Source organism: Mirounga leonina, unplaced genomic scaffold (assembly GCF_011800145.1).
Source record: "Mirounga leonina isolate KUSES-001 unplaced genomic scaffold, KU_Mleo_1.0 Mir_168, whole genome shotgun sequence".
In the NCBI taxonomy this organism is placed as follows: domain Eukaryota; kingdom Metazoa; phylum Chordata; class Mammalia; order Carnivora; family Phocidae; genus Mirounga; species Mirounga leonina.
The window spans coordinates 7,109,288-7,128,162 of record NW_023270426.1 but is presented as its reverse complement, the minus strand read 5'-3'; positions in this window follow the sequence as shown (position 1 = coordinate 7,128,162).

Below are 18,875 nucleotides of genomic sequence, written 5' to 3'. Positions count from 1 at the left end.
TAGATCAATAAATTTTACTATGGAAAAGTACATTTTTAGAATAATAAAACGAATTCAGTTTATCTTCAAAGAAAATATAAGAAAAATGTTAAACTGCATTACATTAAATTTATAAAAGACCAATGATCAATATATACAGAGTATTTGAATGATTTTACAAGGGCTGAAAGGAAGCCGGTCTCAAAGAATATTGCTTCACTTAATTATTTTAGTGTTTCTTCATTGAAATAACATAGTGTGCAGGAAAGGGCTAACCTAGCTTTTATTCAGTCTATTCGGGACGCATGATGGCTGAGCTCTGAGTCTGTGGAAGAGTATTTTGGTTGCTGGAGTGGTGGGGGCTGGGAGGGGTGCGGGGACTGGGTGATGGACACTGGGGAGGATATGTATTGTAGTAAGCACTGTGTATTGTGTAAGACGATGAATCACAGACATGTACCCCTGAAACAAATGATCCATTATATGTTCATAATAATTAAAAAATAGAAGAGTATTTTTGTCTGCCTGCAGCCTTGGGCTATGCTCTCCCAGCTCACCATATAGTTTATGCTACCAATGTGATTTACGCTAAATCTCTGCTTTTTCTCTTTGGTGGTACAGAGTCCAACTAGCACTGCAGTATACCCCTATACATGTAAGTCACATGCAATGCCTGCTTGAATGACCACCAGTAAAAAACCTGGCACCAAGGCTCAGGTGAGCTTCCCTGTTGGCAACACTTCACACATGTTGTCACACGTCACTGACGGGAGAATTAAGTGCATCCTGGGAGACTCCTCTTGAGAAGACACCTAGAAGCATATGCCTTGTTTCTCCAAGGCCTTCTACCATGCACCTTTTCCATTTGGCGATTTTTATCTATATCCTTTCACATTCATAAGCCATACTCATGAGTAAAACAATTCTGAATCCTGTGAGTTCATCTAGCTAATCAGTCTTAGGGGTAACTTGGGGATTCCCAACACTTGTAATGTTAAAGGTCATCCTAAAATACTAAAATTTGGCATTTCTTAAGTATGTATGTGTTTCTAATGCCAGAAAGCTATGTTCATAGGACTTCTTTGGTTCAAGCTGCCAGCTATTGTTATGTTTATTTACTATAAATCTTTTAACTTTAGATACATTTTGTTGTTATTTTAAGTATTAATTGCGTCCTTGGAATTGAAAAGTCTGTCATTAGAGCAGAAGTGATCTGCGAGCTTTACCCGCTATTCTGATGTCGTCTAAGCAGATCCATTACCTCACCAGTCCTCCACACAAAATCCAATCCCAGGTTTTGCTATGAACCACAGTAACTGATGTGTACCACATAGGAGAAACCATTAACCGTTCCAGTTGGGTTCAGAACAGGCAGCCGAGCAAAATCTCATTTGTGGCTACAACTAAGGTAAAATTGGTAGCAAGCAGTATCACAGTCACACGTTTCTCTTACCTAATTCACAGTACTGTTTAGAAGACTGAGCAATATAAGGTATATGAGAAGGGCTCTGTAAACTCAATCAAGGTACCAGTTATTACCATTATGATATGTTTATGGATTAAAGCAGCTGCCAACTTGCTCAATTGGTTTCTTTCACTCATGTTTGACTCCCTACTCAGCTTCATAATTAAGAAAGGATTGTCTGAGATATTTCTGTGTCTCAGTGATGTCCCAGTAACAAGGGAAAGGATTTTCAGAGTAATATCCTGCTTAAACAAGGTAGCATGGGATGCGCAATGAGGTTTTCTCAAAGTCAGGATCAATAAATCCCTCTTGAGCAGTCTTTATCAGATAGCTGGAATGGACCACATTCCCTAAGGAATTTCTAATTTGAAGAATAATTAGAGCAGATTCTTTCTGACTAATGAGACTGTGTTTTCAAGGTTGAACACAAATTGTGGGGAGACTAATTTTTTTGTGTGTGTAAACAAAGCTGCATCTGCTGTGATCATTAACTGAACACCTTTCTCTAATACATAATTGATGTTTTGTATTTTTTGTCTTTGAGCTGTTGTCTCTGCCAAGCATGCCCTGCCCCTTGCTGTGTTTCTGGTCGTTCATCCTCTTGTTATAGTAACAAGAGGCAATCCTGCAGGGAGACCATCATGTCTTTTCCTTCCTGCTGTGCTTTCAAAAGTCAGTTTCCATGAAAATGTATGTTGCGGGTAGAAAAAGATTACCGTAACTTGTGAAAAGCCTATCTTGAAAATTTTCTAAGTAAAATGAATGCTTTATTTTCTTAGAGAAAAATGATCAATTGTAATGTGGAAAGGAAAGGACACTCTATCCTCTACAAATCATCAACCCCTTCTCTCTCTTCCCCTCGTGTCTCACATACAAACACTAGAGTTCAGCCCACCTTCCTCAGCTGGGAACTATGAAGGTACCTCTTAAAAAGCAGAGAAAAGGGGGCACCTGAGTGGCTCAGTCGTTAAGCATCTGCCTTCGGCTCAGGTCACAATCCCAGGGTCCTGGGATCGAGCCCCGCATCGGGCTCCCTGCTCGGTGGGAAGTCTACTTCTCCCTCTCCCACTCCCCCTGCTTGTGTTCCCTCTCTCGCTGTGTCTCTCTCTGTCAAATAAATAATAATTAAAAAAAAAAAACAGAGAAAAGTATCGGCGTGACTAAAAATACAGAGTAACAAAAAGTGTTTGTCTGATCTTTCTCCTCTTCCCCTTGTATTTTCCTCTATTCTTAACTCTATTTGCATCCTGCAAGTTTTAATAAAAGAGGAAGGTATTATTATAGAAGACACAGAGGCCATTACCAATGCAAATTCAGTGAATAAATATGATCATGGATTGTTTACACCAAGGACTAACCTATTAAAATGAAGAGTAGCCTAAGAAAAATAAAACAAAATCAACTTTCTTCAACATGATTATACAAAAGTATAAAGCCAATGCTTTGACAAAATGTTACTAATTTTATTTTCCTGTACCGATATTCTGTGATAAATTTACAATCTCATTTGCTTCCAAAACAAAAGTCCATCTTTAATCTGCATCATATTTATTCATTCAACAGTAAGTTACTGAGTGCTGGATCTGCTTTGGGCCAGACACTCTCGTAGGCATCAAGGATACAGCATTTAATAAAACAGACACATCTCTGTCATGAATTTGTTATCTAACGGAAAAGGTGAAACAACACACAAAATGAATTAACACATTAGATAATGTATCTTTAAAGTTACAAATGCTTTGGAGAGAAAGAAAGCAGGTTTATGTGCTGGAGAGCAAGGGGGAAGGGCAACTCGACCCGAGGTCAGAGAAGTCGGGGAGCTCAGCACAAGGTGGACTTTGTAAGCCGTCATTAGGACTCTGAATTTTCACCTGAATGAAATGAGACATCCACTGGGCTGTTAAATGAATGAATAACATTATCTCAATTAAGAATTTTTTTTTAAATCACTGTGATGTGAAATAGAAAGAAAATTCTTTGAACTTCAATTTCTTCTTCCTTTTAGAAGCCTCGGGAATTAAATTTTTTGTGTTGTTAAATTTGAAGTTACACAGAATGGACCAGCAGACCTGATTTACAATCTTTGGAAGCAAAGGATAGGTTCAAAAACAAAAAAGGCTGAGGTAAGCAAGTCATTTAGAAAAATGTCTCAGAGATATCAAGAAACTGAGGAAATCAAACACCAATGGAATCATTCCACCTTTGTTTTTTTTCCTAGAGTCCTCGTTCATTTTCCACTCCTGATAACCCATCATCCAAGTGTCAGGCTATGCATCCAGGGCTCAGCTCTACGAAGCACCTGCCATCAGGAACATTTGGTGGTCACACTACAGCAGAAACACATTATCCCCTCAACTCTGACTCAGACCAATGTACTTCATTTACTGCAGTTCCCTTTGATGTAGTAATTTTTCTAAACTGCTCTTTTAGAGACCTCTCACTTCAATTCCACAAGTATTCTTAAGTGCATATTGTGCTTTAACCTCTTCCGAGATGTTCTTCAAAGCAGAAGCGATGATCTTAAGAAGGCACAATCTAAATTGCTAATATCTAGGATAAAGACACACAGGGCAATTTCCAACCCTACAAAAAAAAAAACTTTATAGGAAATAAAACCATTATATTAATTAACTAATTAAAAAAGCTTTTATGAGCTGCATAATATATCTGCATACAGTAACTGTCCTAGAGTTTTATATCGGAAAATGATACACTCTCAGCTTTTTAGGAGCTCACAGTCCAATCAAGTATAAAGAACAGAAAGAGACAAATTTTTTTTTTTAAAGATTTTATTTATTTATTTGACAGAGAGAGGCACAGCGAGAGAGGGATGTGGGGCTCGATCCCAGGACCCTGAGATCATGACCTGAGCCGAAGGCAGACGCTTAACGACTAAGCCACCCAGGCACCCCGAAAGAGACAAATATTGATCAGAGAATAAAGGGAGAGGAACACACAGGATTAGTACCTGCCGCACATTTGGCAGACGGGAGTAGGGAGTAGGGAGCTGTTGAGGGAAAGATTAATTCTAAAATATAAAGACAGAACAAGTTCCATAAGGAAGCTTACGGATGTAACTGTGTCCTCTAAAACTCAAAAGGATGACGTTCCAACCCAAAATGTGCCTGTATTTGAAGATAAAGGCCTTTAAGGAGGTATTCAGAATTAAGTATGGTCATTAGGGTGGGGTCCCAATCTGTTAGGACTGGTGTCCTTATAAGATGAAGAGATGCCAAGGGCGTGTGCATCAAGAAAAGACTATAGGAGCACCAGCAGGAGGGCAGCCCTCTGCAAGCCAAGGAGAGAGGCCTCAGGAGAAAGCAAATGTGCCCACACCTTGACCTCAGACGTCCAGCCTCCAGAACTGTAAGAAAATACATTTCTGTTGTTCAAACTACACAGTCTGTGGCATTTTTTTATGGCAACCTGAGATGACTAAGACCAAAAGAATGCCAGGACTTCAGTAAATGTGACGAGGTATGGGGCCAGATTTGGAGGATGGGGACTGGCTAGCCTCATCCCTGGTAAGAATCGGAATTAGCAAATCATGAAGATGGTTTGGGAGGAAGGTTGGAGGGAAGCCTTAGAGAGAGGTCATACCTAAGCAAGTTTAGGAAAAGAATACAAAGTTAATTATGACTTGTTATGGAATGCATGCTTGTGTCCTCAAGAATTTCTTATGTTGAAACCCTAACCCCAGTGGAAGCGTATTAGAAGGTGGAGTGTTTAGGAGGTAATCTGGTTTAGATGAGGTCATCAGGGTGGAGCCCCATGATGGGATTAGTGTCCTCTAGGAAGAGAAAGAGACCAGTGCTTGCTCTCTAGGCCATGTGAGGAGGTAAGGGGGAGACGGCCATCTCCAAGTCAGGAAGGAGGCCCTCACCAGACACCAGATCTGCTGGCACCTTTGTCTCAGACTTCCAGCCTCCAAAACTGTAAGAAATCAACATCGGTTGTTTAAGATTGGTATTAAACAATCTATGGTATTTTTGTTACAGCAGCTCGAAACTGCTAGAGTTGTGTGACTAAGATATAACAACTTCTAAAAATCATGAAAAAAGATTTAATACAGTTCTACAAAAACTGTAAGATAATGGACAAGATAATAAATTCCAGTGATGTTAATATATAATATATAATAAATTGAGATTCCCCAATTACAAAGTACGGAAGACACATTATCTCTTTGAACTTCAGTTTCTTCATCTACACTAGTTATCATATAATTCCCGTCCTTCATCACAACTAAGCAAATCAATGTATCTGTACACAAAAAGCGATATGATGAATATTTTGAGGAATTTAAGAATCATATACAGAATTAAACAACACTCAAACAAGAAAAAAACCAAAAACACTGAATCACCTGGTCCAACAGAGGTAAGAAAAATGAGGCTGATATAAGATCCAAGGTTAAGGCACTCACAGAAGATTGGGCGACAGACAGTGCAGTAGTTAGAACTTAGATGGGTTTATGCTTCCCACATCAGTGCTCTGCTTATGAGCTCCAAATACACACACACATATATTCCAACAATTCTTACCACTAAATACTAAGTAGTAGTAATTCAGAGAATTGAATTCAGAGATAGAAACCATGTGATTGGGGGCGCCTGGGGGGCTCAGATGGTTAAGCATCTGCCTTCGGCTCAGGTCATGGTCAGGTCCTGGGATCGAGTCCCACATCGGGCTCCCTGCTCCTTGGGAGCCTGCTTCTCCCTCTGCCTCTCTCTCTCTCTCTGTCTCTCATGAATAAAAAAAAAAAAAAAAAAAGAAAGAAACCATGTGATTGGACAGTATTTTACAGATGGTAGAATTGAACCTGAGGGGTTCAAATAATGGGACACAATATCACAGACCAATCTCCTTGTAGATAGGGTGCTAGAACTGAGGTCTACTGACTTATAGCCCCGTTGGCCAACACACAACCTGGTGTCAAAAGGAGTGGTATATAAGGAAAAGGCGGTTGGAACAGGCAATCATAGGATGCACTCTCTGCACAGAAATTAAGACCAGTAATAAAACTGACTACAATTTGGTCTGTTTCTAATTATCCCCATGCACCATTAACTCTAAATAATTACAATGTCAAAATACTTCGCCCTGACATAATCTTTTTATCAACATCCTAAATAATTGTTGAAAATATGGTTTAGTTTTAATTATGGATGCATAAGCTTCAAAACTGCACATTTTATCCTTTAATAAACACTGTGTACTACACACAAGTAAACTTGGAGAATTCCCAGTAGCACGGTTACACAGTGAGTTCCTTACACACCTGGACTCATTTCATGTATCAAAACCAATTTAGACTATGATCACCTGGTAAGACAGTAAAAAGGCATTTTGTGTAACAACTCGCCTTCGAAGCTAATTTGAATATATTCACCCCTGCTTTTAAATTGGCTTTCATTATAAAATAAGTAAGGTCATAGTTGGGAAGACATTCAACAAACCTTTCAACAAATATTTCTGGGGATAGGAAAATTTCATTACAGTATATTTTTAAAAATGTGAAAGTTTTCATTAAAAAAAATAATACTTTTGTTTTTCTCTGTTTTACCACAATGGCATACCGTAGACGAAACCATGAAGGCTCATCTAAGCTGATCACAGTGAAATACAATGTCTAACGACCTGTCTTCTCCCGTCTAGTCTCCATATTCTGTCAGAGGACAGCCTGAAATAACTCATGTACACACACATACACAACCTCACACGTCTGTAGGTACATGTATATTTATGATAGCGTTTCACACTACTTGAAAAAATTATCTGGACTTTACTATGGGATCATTAACTTATTCTCTCTTAATTCAAACAGTATTTTAAAATTACCTCCTTATTTAAAACTTTGGTAATTTGTGAATCTAAACATTCCAGCTGCCTTTTGTGACTACGGACTCACCTAATTTTTTTTTTAAGTATCTGTGTCAATGGGCACCCCTCAGTCTATCACAGCAGGTTATCCAGACAGGGTCTTCATAGTTTAGAGTTCTTAACTTACACTTTGTGAAGTCCATAAACACAATCATGCTGGATATAAAATTTTGTGTATGTGCAAATTTCCCTGAGAGAGGATCTGTAGCTTTCATCACATTCTCAGAGGTTGGAAACTTAGATGAGTTGATAAGTCAAAACCTCCAAATACCATTAACTCCTAGATTTAAAGTGGAAATACAGTTTCATCTATTAAACGTAGGTGGTAGGCACATGGGACTTGAGACATTGTCTTTGGTCTGTTTCAAATAGTTCATAAACAAGTTTCTAAAGAATGAATTTCCATAAGACAAAAGCACTAAATAAAATTTTCTTTGGGGTGCCTGGGCTGCTCAATTGGTTAACCGTCTGCCTTCGGCTCGGGTCATGATCCCAGGGTCCTAGGATCTAGTCCTGCATCGGGCTCCTTGCTCAGCAGTGAACCTGCTTCTCCGTTTCCTTCTGCCTGTCTGCTTGTGCTCTCTCTCGCTCTCTCTGTCAAATAAATAAATACTCTACAAAATAAAATTTTCTTTGAATAATAACACTGTAAATAATGTTTCAGAGAAAGGTGCTGATGGATATGTGGAATTTAACTACACAAACAGATGGATATGAGAATAAAACATCTACACTAAAATAAGTCTAGATTTCTATCTTAACCCACTGCAAAACACTTAAGAGAACTGAAGCTTCCACTACTGTGTCATGGTAAGAGCCATTATTAAACCCCTGGGACACCATGTGTGGGTGTTGAGACCTTTGCAAGGCTTCATTTCACTTCAGGGCAGAATGTGTGCCTTAGAGAAGGGCTGCCACAGAGAATCAGTTCAAAGCTGCTTGAATTAAAAGTACTTCCCCCCCACACTGTTTTTTAAAAAAATTAAACTATTTCTTTTTCTTGTTTTGATAGAGTACTGCCATTTACTTAATAACAGAGTAATTTTGTTCAGTTTCTCTGTACAAGTAAAGTCTTGACAGAGACAGACACAGAGACACAGAGAAAAGCACTAGCACTTGCATTTTTGATTAAAGGGAGCAAAATCCAATCCCCTACACAATAAAATCACCATTACTGTCCAGCACTTAATCAGCATAACTGAATTTACTGATGACTAGCTTCATCCATTAGAGAAATATTAAAAGGTGTCCTAAATGCCCAAGTCACTTAAATTATTGTAAATCCTAAATCCACAACTTAAGGATCTTCCAATTCAAGGTAACATCAAGTTACAGCATCTTTTATGTGTGAATCTCTGGTTTAAACAGGGAACAAAACAAAAATGAATAAGGCTTTTTTCCCCCTAAAAGATTATATTCTAGTAAGAAAAACAGGCAAGATAAAAGTTTGGGTTTTCCTTCTTTTAAAACTGAAAAAAAAAAAAAAAAGCATGCAACCTAATGCAGTAAAATATTCATTTACCCATCACTCAGATTTAACAGGGGTTAACTTTTTGTCATATCTAATTTGTTTTTAAAGAATAAGACACTGTGGGGAGAGGGGGTTGTGCCTGGGTGGCTCAGTCGGTTAAGCGTCCTACTCTTGATTTCAGCTCAGGTCAGTATCTCAGGGTCATGGGATCGAGCCCCACGTTGGGCTCCGTGCTCCGCACTGAGTCTGCTTGCCCCTCTCCCTCTCTTCCTCCCCCCTGCTCATGCTTGCATGCTCTATCTCTAAAATAAATAAGTAAAATCTTTAAAAAAAAGAAAAGAAAGAAGACATCATTTTTAAGATGTGAGATATATTTACCCTTTATTTCCTTCACCTCAATCCCTTCCCACCAAATCACCATCCTGAAATTGAGCATATCTTTCTGTGAATGTACTTACAGCAACATGTAGTATTGTTCTGTGCGGTTTTTAAATATTAAATGGAAAACATAGCTCTACTTTAGTTCCTAAAAAGTATTCTAGTCTTCTGTTACACCCATCACCAAGTATCTGTTATCAAAATTTCAGTACTTCAAAAAGTTTTCTATTTTGGAAAAGTGTTTCCCTATCTTTGGATGATATGGGTTAAGAATTAATCCACAGAAAATGGAGGGAAAAAAAACTGTTACATAGTTTAAAAAATAATGATTAGGATGTTACCTTACAAACAAAAGTCATGAAAATATGCTTATTTTACACTGATGGTACTTTAGGTTGTGATTATGGTTTTTAATGGTTTTTTTTAATTATGGTTTAATTGTTTACATCGAAGGTGTATTTTACTGATAAATGGTATGATAGGGTAAAGCTACAGTCATCATTTTACATTTGACTTTATCCTCATCATTTTGTTATTGACTTTTATCAGATTTTCAACAATTCTTTCACTTACTGACATTCAAATCATTCTCTGTTGAAACTCAATTATGTCAATACTCATGCAAATTCTTTTTTTTAATTGTTAATTGTCCATCTCTGCTATAATTTTACCAGTGGCTTTGTAATTTACGCTTAATACCCCTTTTATTAACTTTCTAAAATTTTTAAATTTGCAATTAGTTTGCATTGTCTTTTCTTTGTATCCTACCACACTAACCACTTCAGATTATGGAGACAGACCTATCAACAAAATTATAACAGAATAAGTGATTGCAATTAGATTCCCTTTATAGTAAATCAATTCATCAGTAAGTAATGTCACAAAATTTTTTATTATGAAATACGAAGATGGATTAATGCTTTCCTTAGTTTGACTAGACTTCAGAAACATTTCTTCCTGACCATAGGACCCCCAATCTTCCTTTTCTTAGAGCATTTACTCTAGAAAATTTTGACTGCAAAATCTTTGTCCCCCTTTACATATATTTATATTTATATTTCCTTTAAAAGTCTCTTGGAAGCTTTAAGACCCAGGAAAAGTCTTTCTCACGTACCTGGAAATCATCTTTTTGAAATATAACCATCCAGGAAGATAACACCCCCATGTACCAGTCTTTCTGGAAGCACAGGAGCCTAACTTCAGGGGACAATTTACTCCAAAGTCTGTACCAGCTATTAAGATAGCCTTTACATCCAGACAAGGCCAATCAGCAAACACAGGTGGCCTGTGATTTCCCCACAGTACACCAAGCTCTTTAAACTCTCTTTCCTCTACTTCAATAGTTCCTTGCCTGTTTAACTTGTCTGATACAATTTTTCTTCAACAATATTTCCTCCAGTTCCTTCTCCTAGCTGTCAGAACTCCTATAATGAATATTCTGCTAACCACAAATTCCTGTATTTCAGTATTAGGCAACTTGGAGAGCCCTAATGGTTTCTTTCACAGGGGAGTCAAGAAACCATGAAACAAATACAACGTCTTTATCAACATATTTACTGCTTAACCTCAATAGTTATGTAGTATTTTTATCATTCAATAGCAATGTTTGATTTTTAAAAACAGGTGCTCTGCTTTACCTTCTTTCTGTTCTGTAAAATCTAACATAATACCTACTGCATAAAATTTATCTAAAAAATGAGTGATGTTCTCTGATTGTGGCCACTTGATTCCTAGATTCTACATCTCTGAAAAACAGCTAAAATACAATGACAAGTTATATTAAGTTCAATACGTTTACTTGAGTTTCAGGCGGCATAGCTATGTAAGAAGTGAAAAATAACTTGTGTCCAGTTGTAGAGAACTGGTTGAGTATTTGATAATAAAAATTCAATGGGCTCACCTGTGATATATTATGTCAATACACTTGATTATGGAAAGGGCTGATTACAGAGCTGGGGTAGGAAATACTGAAAATGAGACTATGATACCTTATTACTGAAAAGGGAACCCGTCAAGGTATTTGGGTCCTAACAAAAGAGCATAGAGCCAACCTGAACAGGACAAAAATGGAACAATTTGAATACACAATTATATGTAATTTTAAATATATAGGTATATATAATTTCATACCTATATATATAAATAGTATGTAATTATAGGATCAAACACACTAGTATTAAAAACTTGTAAGTTCCTAATGATATTTTTAAAAAGGAAAAAGAAAAAAAAAGAAATCCAAAATCCAAATAATTTTATGAAGGCAGAGTATATGTAGCCTCAACTTATTCTGAAAATCATTTAGAAGGAACTAATTAAATATTTATCCTGACTTTCTTGTACAAATTATTTCAGTGTAACCCAACCAACTTAATTATACATATATATGTATATATACATATACATACATACATATATATGTGTGTATATATGTATGTATGTGTGTATATATACATTATATGTATATATATGGCACCTGGGTGGCTCAGTCAGTTGAGAATCCAACTCTTGATATTGGCCCGGAGTATGGTCTCATGGTCATGAGATCAAGCCCCATGTTGGACTCCTTTGCCCTGCACTTAGAACAGGCTTAGGCACAGACTGAACAGAAAGTGCTCCATTCATAGGTTCCAGCTATGTGTTGATCTAGAAAGCTGTGTCAGTTCATTTTGAACCCAGCTATGCACTGTGGTTCTCAGGAAGCTTCAACAAACTTGCCATCCACTTGAGAAGTTAAGTATCATTTAAATGACATTGCCAAACTTGCTCCTATTCCTCTAGAGCAGCGGCACCCCTGGGATTACTCACGATTCCCCCAGCCTGCTGGAACTCCGTGGCTGTATTCCACACAGCTGTACACTCTAAGAGAGATGGACTGAAAAACCGCCTCCTCCCCACAAAGCACTGGCATCTGGTTCCCCACAGTCCACTCATTGCTCCACTACTTTTTTTTAATTTTATTTTATTGTTATGTTAATCCCCATACATTACATCATTAGTTTTAGATGTAGTGTTCCATGATTCATTGTTTTCATATAACACCCAGTGCTCCATGCAGTACGTGCCCTCTTTAATACCCATCACCAGGCTAACCCATCCCCCACCCCCCTCCCCTCTAAGAACCCTCAGTTTGTTTCTCAGAGTCCATCATCTCTCATGGTTCATCTCCCCCTCTGATTTCTCCCCCTTCATTCCTCCCCTCCTGTTTTTTTGTTTGTTTTTTTTTTAACATATAATGTATTATTTGTTTCAGAGGTACAGGTCTGTGATTCATCAGTCTTACACAATTCACAGCGCTCACCATAGCACATACCCTCCCCAATCTCTATCACCCAGCCACCCCATCCCCCCACCCCCCTCCCCTCTAGAACCCTCAGTTTGTTTCTCAGAGTCCACAGTCTCTCATGGTTCATCTCCCCCTCCAATTTCCCCCCTTCATTTCTCCCTTCCTTCTCCTAATGTCCTCCATGCTATTCCTTATGGATGCAGAGCATCTGGTGACACCTCATCATTGTCATGACACTGAACAGAAAAAGTGGTGAGCATTTTACATAATCTTAACAGGAAAAGGGTATACTCCGTGACAGAGGAAGTGTTAATGACAGAGAGAAAGCAGATTGCTTCTACTTATTTTGTGTTTATTTTTATTTTCAATTATTTTTTTTTCCTTTTTATTTAAATTCCAGTTAGTTAACATACAGTGTAATATTAGTTTCAGGTGGAAAATTTAGTGAGTGTCCATCACAAAAGCACTCCTGCCCATCACCCACTGAACCCATCCCCGCACCCACCTCCCCTCCAGCAACCCTCAGGATATGGCTTGCCTCTTTTGAGAATCCCCAGACCTTTCCACCACCATTAGTAGCTCATAGAACTCCTACAACACATTAAGTCTCAACCCAGATATCACCTTCTCTGAGGTTTTCTTAATGATCTCCCATGGAGCAAAACTCTTGGCTCTCTCTGCTTCTAACGTCCTATGTCATACTTTTATAATCTCAGGTATCTGTTTTCTTGTCCGTCCTTGCTAGACTGTGAACTCTTAGAGGTCAAGGCCCTCTTTTATATATAATTTCTAGAAAAGGGACTGGAATATACCTGGCGCTTTCTCAATATTTTATTGAATTTATTTGAAAAAAAAAAAAATCATTGCCATCTTCTATCTCCTCACTGTTCTCCTGCTTATTCTGCTCACCTCAGGTTCTGCGTTACTAGTGCCTTGGTTTCTACACAAAGAACTACATTCGAATGACAAGATACATTAAAGTAATTTGTGTGGAATCTAAGAGGAAGGCAGGAATTGGTCAGTATTTGTTTTATAAAAGACAATGAAGAGATGATTTTATTAACTTCTGACATAAGAAACATAAATGAAGCCTCCCCCCCCATCTCACATGAAAGAAGCTCTCTAAAATATAGTCCTACCACTATGGAAATAGTGAAAGCGTTACATGGAACTACACTCAGATAATTCAATCCTAAGAATTCACAGCCCTGAACTGATGCATTACAGTATTTACACTTTTCGTTGTTGTTAGCTCAAACACTGCCTCCTTAAAATGTATACAATGGTAATGTGGGAAACAAATATTGACACAATGAGTTAGCAATTTTTAAAAATTGCTAGGCTCTAGTTGAACGTTTTTCATCTGTGGGTATCCATCAGAACCTGATGCTTTACTGAAAGGAAAACACTCAGGAAAAAAAAAAAAATATATATATATATATACATATATATATGTGTGTGTGTGTGTGTGTGTATATATATATATATATATATATGAACACACTGAGGAAGCTAAAAGTTTTAAAGGGCTACAAATAACATCTTCACCACTTTGCTTCTAGTTATTCTATATTCAAAACAGAGCAAACCATGAGTTACCAGTACTCTGCCAAATACAGGCTTAACTTAGAATTCAAACAATGGTTTGAAATTTAATAAAATCAATAAGACCTCTAAATTCCCAGGAGCCAAGCCAAGAGGCTAAATTGCTAAAGTTTCCTGAGATTAAATGGTCTCTCCTTTTTATTAACTGCTGGTTTTTTTTCCACTCTAAGCAAAATCATGTTATCTAACTCAGGAACTTTTGGGAAACAGGTGCTACATACACCCAAATTGACAATAATGGGTTCTGATCTCCTGATGAAACAGGCCAAGTGGAAGTGTACTCCGGAAGCAAACTAGTCCCAAATGTGAGGATCACCTATATTGAGGGTGTAGAGGTGAATTAGACCCAGACAAATGGAAGCATCTCTTTTCACAGGAAACTCCTCTGATTTTCTTCTGCTCTAGTAATTTCCCCCATGCAGTTATTTCTACCCAATTCCACTTCTGTGATTTCTGTGACATCTCAAATGTCACCTTCACTGGGTATGCCCCTCCAACCCACAGCTGGAGTACAAATGTTTTACAACTTTCACCATCTAAACTGAGCAAATTTGATCAAAGTACTCACAGTCAAAACTAAAACACCTCACAGGGGCATCATGTTAGAGGATAAGAGACTTATCTTTCAGTCAGTTTCCCACTGGGAAAGACCATTACTCTTCACCTGAGCATCAGTGCAGGGATTTCTAGAGCTCATGTCCAGTGCAAGAGCCACTGGTCAAATGTCGCTTCTGATCATTTGATAAGGCTGCTTCTACAGGTTGAAATGATAGTGCACCAGATATACCTAATCAAATAAAATAAATTAATTTTACCACTCCCAGTTTCCAGCCCGGCATGGAGAGCTTAGAAGTCCGCACTGTGTCCTATCAACAAGTAAAAATCAGCAACTCTTCTTAGCTTTGTCAGAGAAGTGAGGTCACAAAGCAAACCACTGCCCTCAAAAGACAAGAAGGTGAATACAAAGAATTCCAGTTCACTTGAGCAGAAACCCCTGAGAAAAAAACTGCAGGAAAGAAAAACCTAAAATGTAATTGATGGAATATTGGAGGATCATTTTACACTAGTCTAGGGGTTAAAACTCCAAAAAGACCCAGTCACAGGGAGGCCCCCCACACTTGGGAGTTTTACCTTCAGGAGCTCAACCAGATTCTCACAATGATTATCTGAAAAAAAATTTTTTTTTTTTCCTCATGCTTTCATCAAGGAAAAAGGAAAAAGGAGCCATTTTTTAAACATTCCATATCTTCTATTCTTTAAGGCCTGCCCTCAGGATAAATTATTCTACCAGAACCTAACCTACTAGGGTTTTAACAGAGCTTAAACTATCTGGAAGGAGGGAAATACCCAACTCTGGACACCCCTAGCCTTCTACATGAAAGGAAATAGCCAATTCCAAGCTTCTTCTAGCTATGGTGGGCCACTGAGAATAAATGGTGAAGTGCACAGTTCAGGGACACAGGCTCATTAAACATCTGAGAACTAATCATAAAACTGTAGATGCTTCCCCTCTCCTACACCTTACCACTATATCGCTAAGGATCTAATTACCTTTTACCCAATACATTACGTCCACCTTGCATCAGAAAATTACAAGGCACACTAAAATGTAAAAAAAACCCCACAGTTTAAAGAGACTAAACAAGCATGAGAACTACCGTCAGATATGGAAGGAATGCCAGAGGAGCAAGATGGCAGAGGAGTAGGAGACCTAACTTTCGTCTGGTCCCAGGAATTCAGCTAGATAGGGATCAAACCATTCTGAACACCTATGAACTCAACAGGAAATCAAAGAAAAGAATAGCAGCAACTCTCCAAACAGAAAAGCCACCACTTTCTGGAAGGTATGATGTGCAGAGAAGTGAATCCGCGGCGATATTGGGAAGACAGACAGGAGGGGAGGGAGTCTCCATCAGCTGCCACCAGCAAGTGACAGAGCACGGGAGCACAAAATCAGAACTCTTAGAAGTATGCTCCACTGAGGGACGTCGCTCCAGTGGCTAAGAGGGGGGTGGAACCCTTGTGGGACAGTGTGGTCTCAGGACCCTCGGGGTCACAGAAAGACCAGGGGTGCCTGAGTGTGGGAGAGCTCCCGGGTATCGGAGCAAGGAAGCCGGCTGCAGAGACGGAGCGGAGGCGCGGGCCCTCAGCTCAGGGTTGCCATAAACCATGATCTGCGGCACAGTCGGGCCACTGCTCCTCCAGCAGGGACCCAACAAGCGGCAGATCCAGGGAGACTCCCCTTCCTCCCCCAGGAGGAGTGGCAGGGAGCGCACCGCAGGGATCTGCTGGGTTTGAAGACTCCACACGGGGTTGCGTGCCAGAGACAGAAATGCTGGGTGACAGGCCAGGTGAGCACGGGGGGAGACTGGGGAGACGGGAGTGATTAACTGCTTTTCTCTGGGGGCGCACTGAGGAGTGGGGACCCGAGTTCTCGGCTCCTCTGGGGCGGAGATTGGGAGGCCGCTAGTGTCTTTATAATCGTCATTCTGAACTCTAGTTCCAACATCTTACTAATGTCCGTATTGATTAGATCCCTGGCAGTCGGTACTGCCTCTGTTCTTTTTTTTTGAGGTAATTTTTTCCATCTTGTCATTTTGTCAACAGGAGAACAGATGACTGAGAGAACAAAACGCTAACAGAGTAACAACTCATCCTCCACTCTCATCCTCCAAAGCTGGACGGAAAGCTTGCAGGGAACAGAAGCTATGGAGAGCAAACCTGAACAGATTAATTAGCCTGGACCCAGCAAGGGCGGGGCAATTCCGCCTCCGGCAAAGACATTTGAGAAAAACTGCAAGAGGCCCCTCCCCCAGAAGATCAACAAGAACAGCCAGCCAAGACCAAGATTACCGATCAATGAGAATGGCAGAACTCCAGAGCTAGGGGAATACAGCACATAGAATTCATGGCTTTGTTCCCCGATACTTTAGTCCCTGAAAGTTAATTTTTTTTAATTTTCTTTTTTGTCTTTTTCTTTAATTTTTTTAATTTTCTTTTTTTTCTTTTTCTTTAATTTTTTTTAATTTTCTTTTTTTCTTTTTCTTTAATTTTTTTTTATTTTCTTTTTTTTCTTCTTTAATTTTTTTGGATTTTACTTTTTACCTTTTTCAACCAACATCTTATCAATCCCTTTTTTAAAAATCTTTTTTATTTTTCATTTTTAGAGTCATTCTATCCCTTCATAGTATTTAATCTTATTTTTGGTATATATATAAGTTGTTCTGTCTTTAAAATTTCGGGGGATACAGTTCCTTCTAACAGACCAAAATACACCCTAAATCTCTAGTGTATGGCTTTGTTCTAGTCTCCTGCCTGATCACATTCGCTACCTTTTTTTTTTTAAATTTCTCTCCTTTCTTCTTTCAACCATATCAATTCCTTTTATAAAATCTTTTATAATTTTCATCTTTACAGTCATATTCCATCCCTTCATTGTGTTTACCCTTATTTTTGTACATATATAAGCTTTTCTTTCTTTAAAATTTTGAGAGGCAGTTTCTTCTAACAGACAAAATACGCCCCAAATCTAGTGTGTGGCATTGATCTATTCACCAGCCTAATCATATCTGATGATATTCTTTTTTTTTTATCTTTTTATCTTTTTTTTTTTTTTACTTTCTTTCCCTTTCTTTTCCCCCAGTTTCAGGTCTCTTCTGATTTGGTTAGTGTATATTTTTCTGGAGTCGTTGTTACTCTGTTAGCATTTTGTTCTCTCAGTCATCTATTCTCCTCTTGACAAAATGACAAGACGGAAAAAATCACCTCAAAAAAAAAGAACAAGGGCGCCTGGGTGGCTCAGTTGGTTGAGCAACTGCCTTCGGCTCAGGTCATGATCCTGGAGTCCTGGGATCGAGTCCCGCATCGGGCTCCCTGCTCAGCGGGGAGTCTGCTTCTCCCTCTGACCCTCCCCCCTCATGTGCTCTCTCTCTCTCTCTCAAATAAATAAATAAAATCTTATAAAAAAAAAAGAAAAGAAAAAAGAACAAGAGGCAGTACCGACTGCCAGGGATCTAATCAATATGGACATTAGTAAGATGTTGGAACTAGAGTTCAGAATGACGATTATAGAGACACTAGCTGGGCTTGAAAAAAGCATGGAAGATATTAGAGAAACCCTCTCTGGAGAAATAAAAGAACTAAAATCTAACCAAGTCAAAATCAAAAAGGCTATTAATGAGTGCAATCAAAAATGGAGGCTGAACTGCTAGGATAAATGAGGCAGAAGAGAGAATCAGTAATATAGAAGACCAAATGATGGAAAATAAAGAAGCTGAGAAAAAGAGAGATAAGCAACTACTGGATCATGAGGGCAGAATTCGAGAGGTAAGTGATACCATAAGACGAAACAACATTAGAATAATTGGGATCCCAGAAGAAGAAGAAGAAAGAGAGAGAGGGGCAGAAGGTATAATGCAGCAAATTATGGCAGAGAACTTCCCTAATTTGGGGAAGGAAACAGGAATCAAAATCCAGGAAGCACAAAGAACCCCTCTCAAAATCAATAAAAATAGGTCAACACCCCGACATCTAATAGTAAAACTTACGAGTCTCAGAGACAAAGAGAAAATCCTGAAAGCAGCTCGGGAGAAGAGATATGTAACCTACAAGGGCAGAAACATTAGATTGGCAACAGACCTATCCACAGAGACCTGGCAGGCCAGAAAGGACTGGCAGGATATATTCAGAGCACTAAATGAGAAAAGTATGCAGCCAAGAATACTCTATCCAGCTAGGCTGTCATTGAACATAGAAGGAGAGATAAAAAGCTTCCAGGACAAACAAAAACTAAAGGAACTTGCAAACACGAA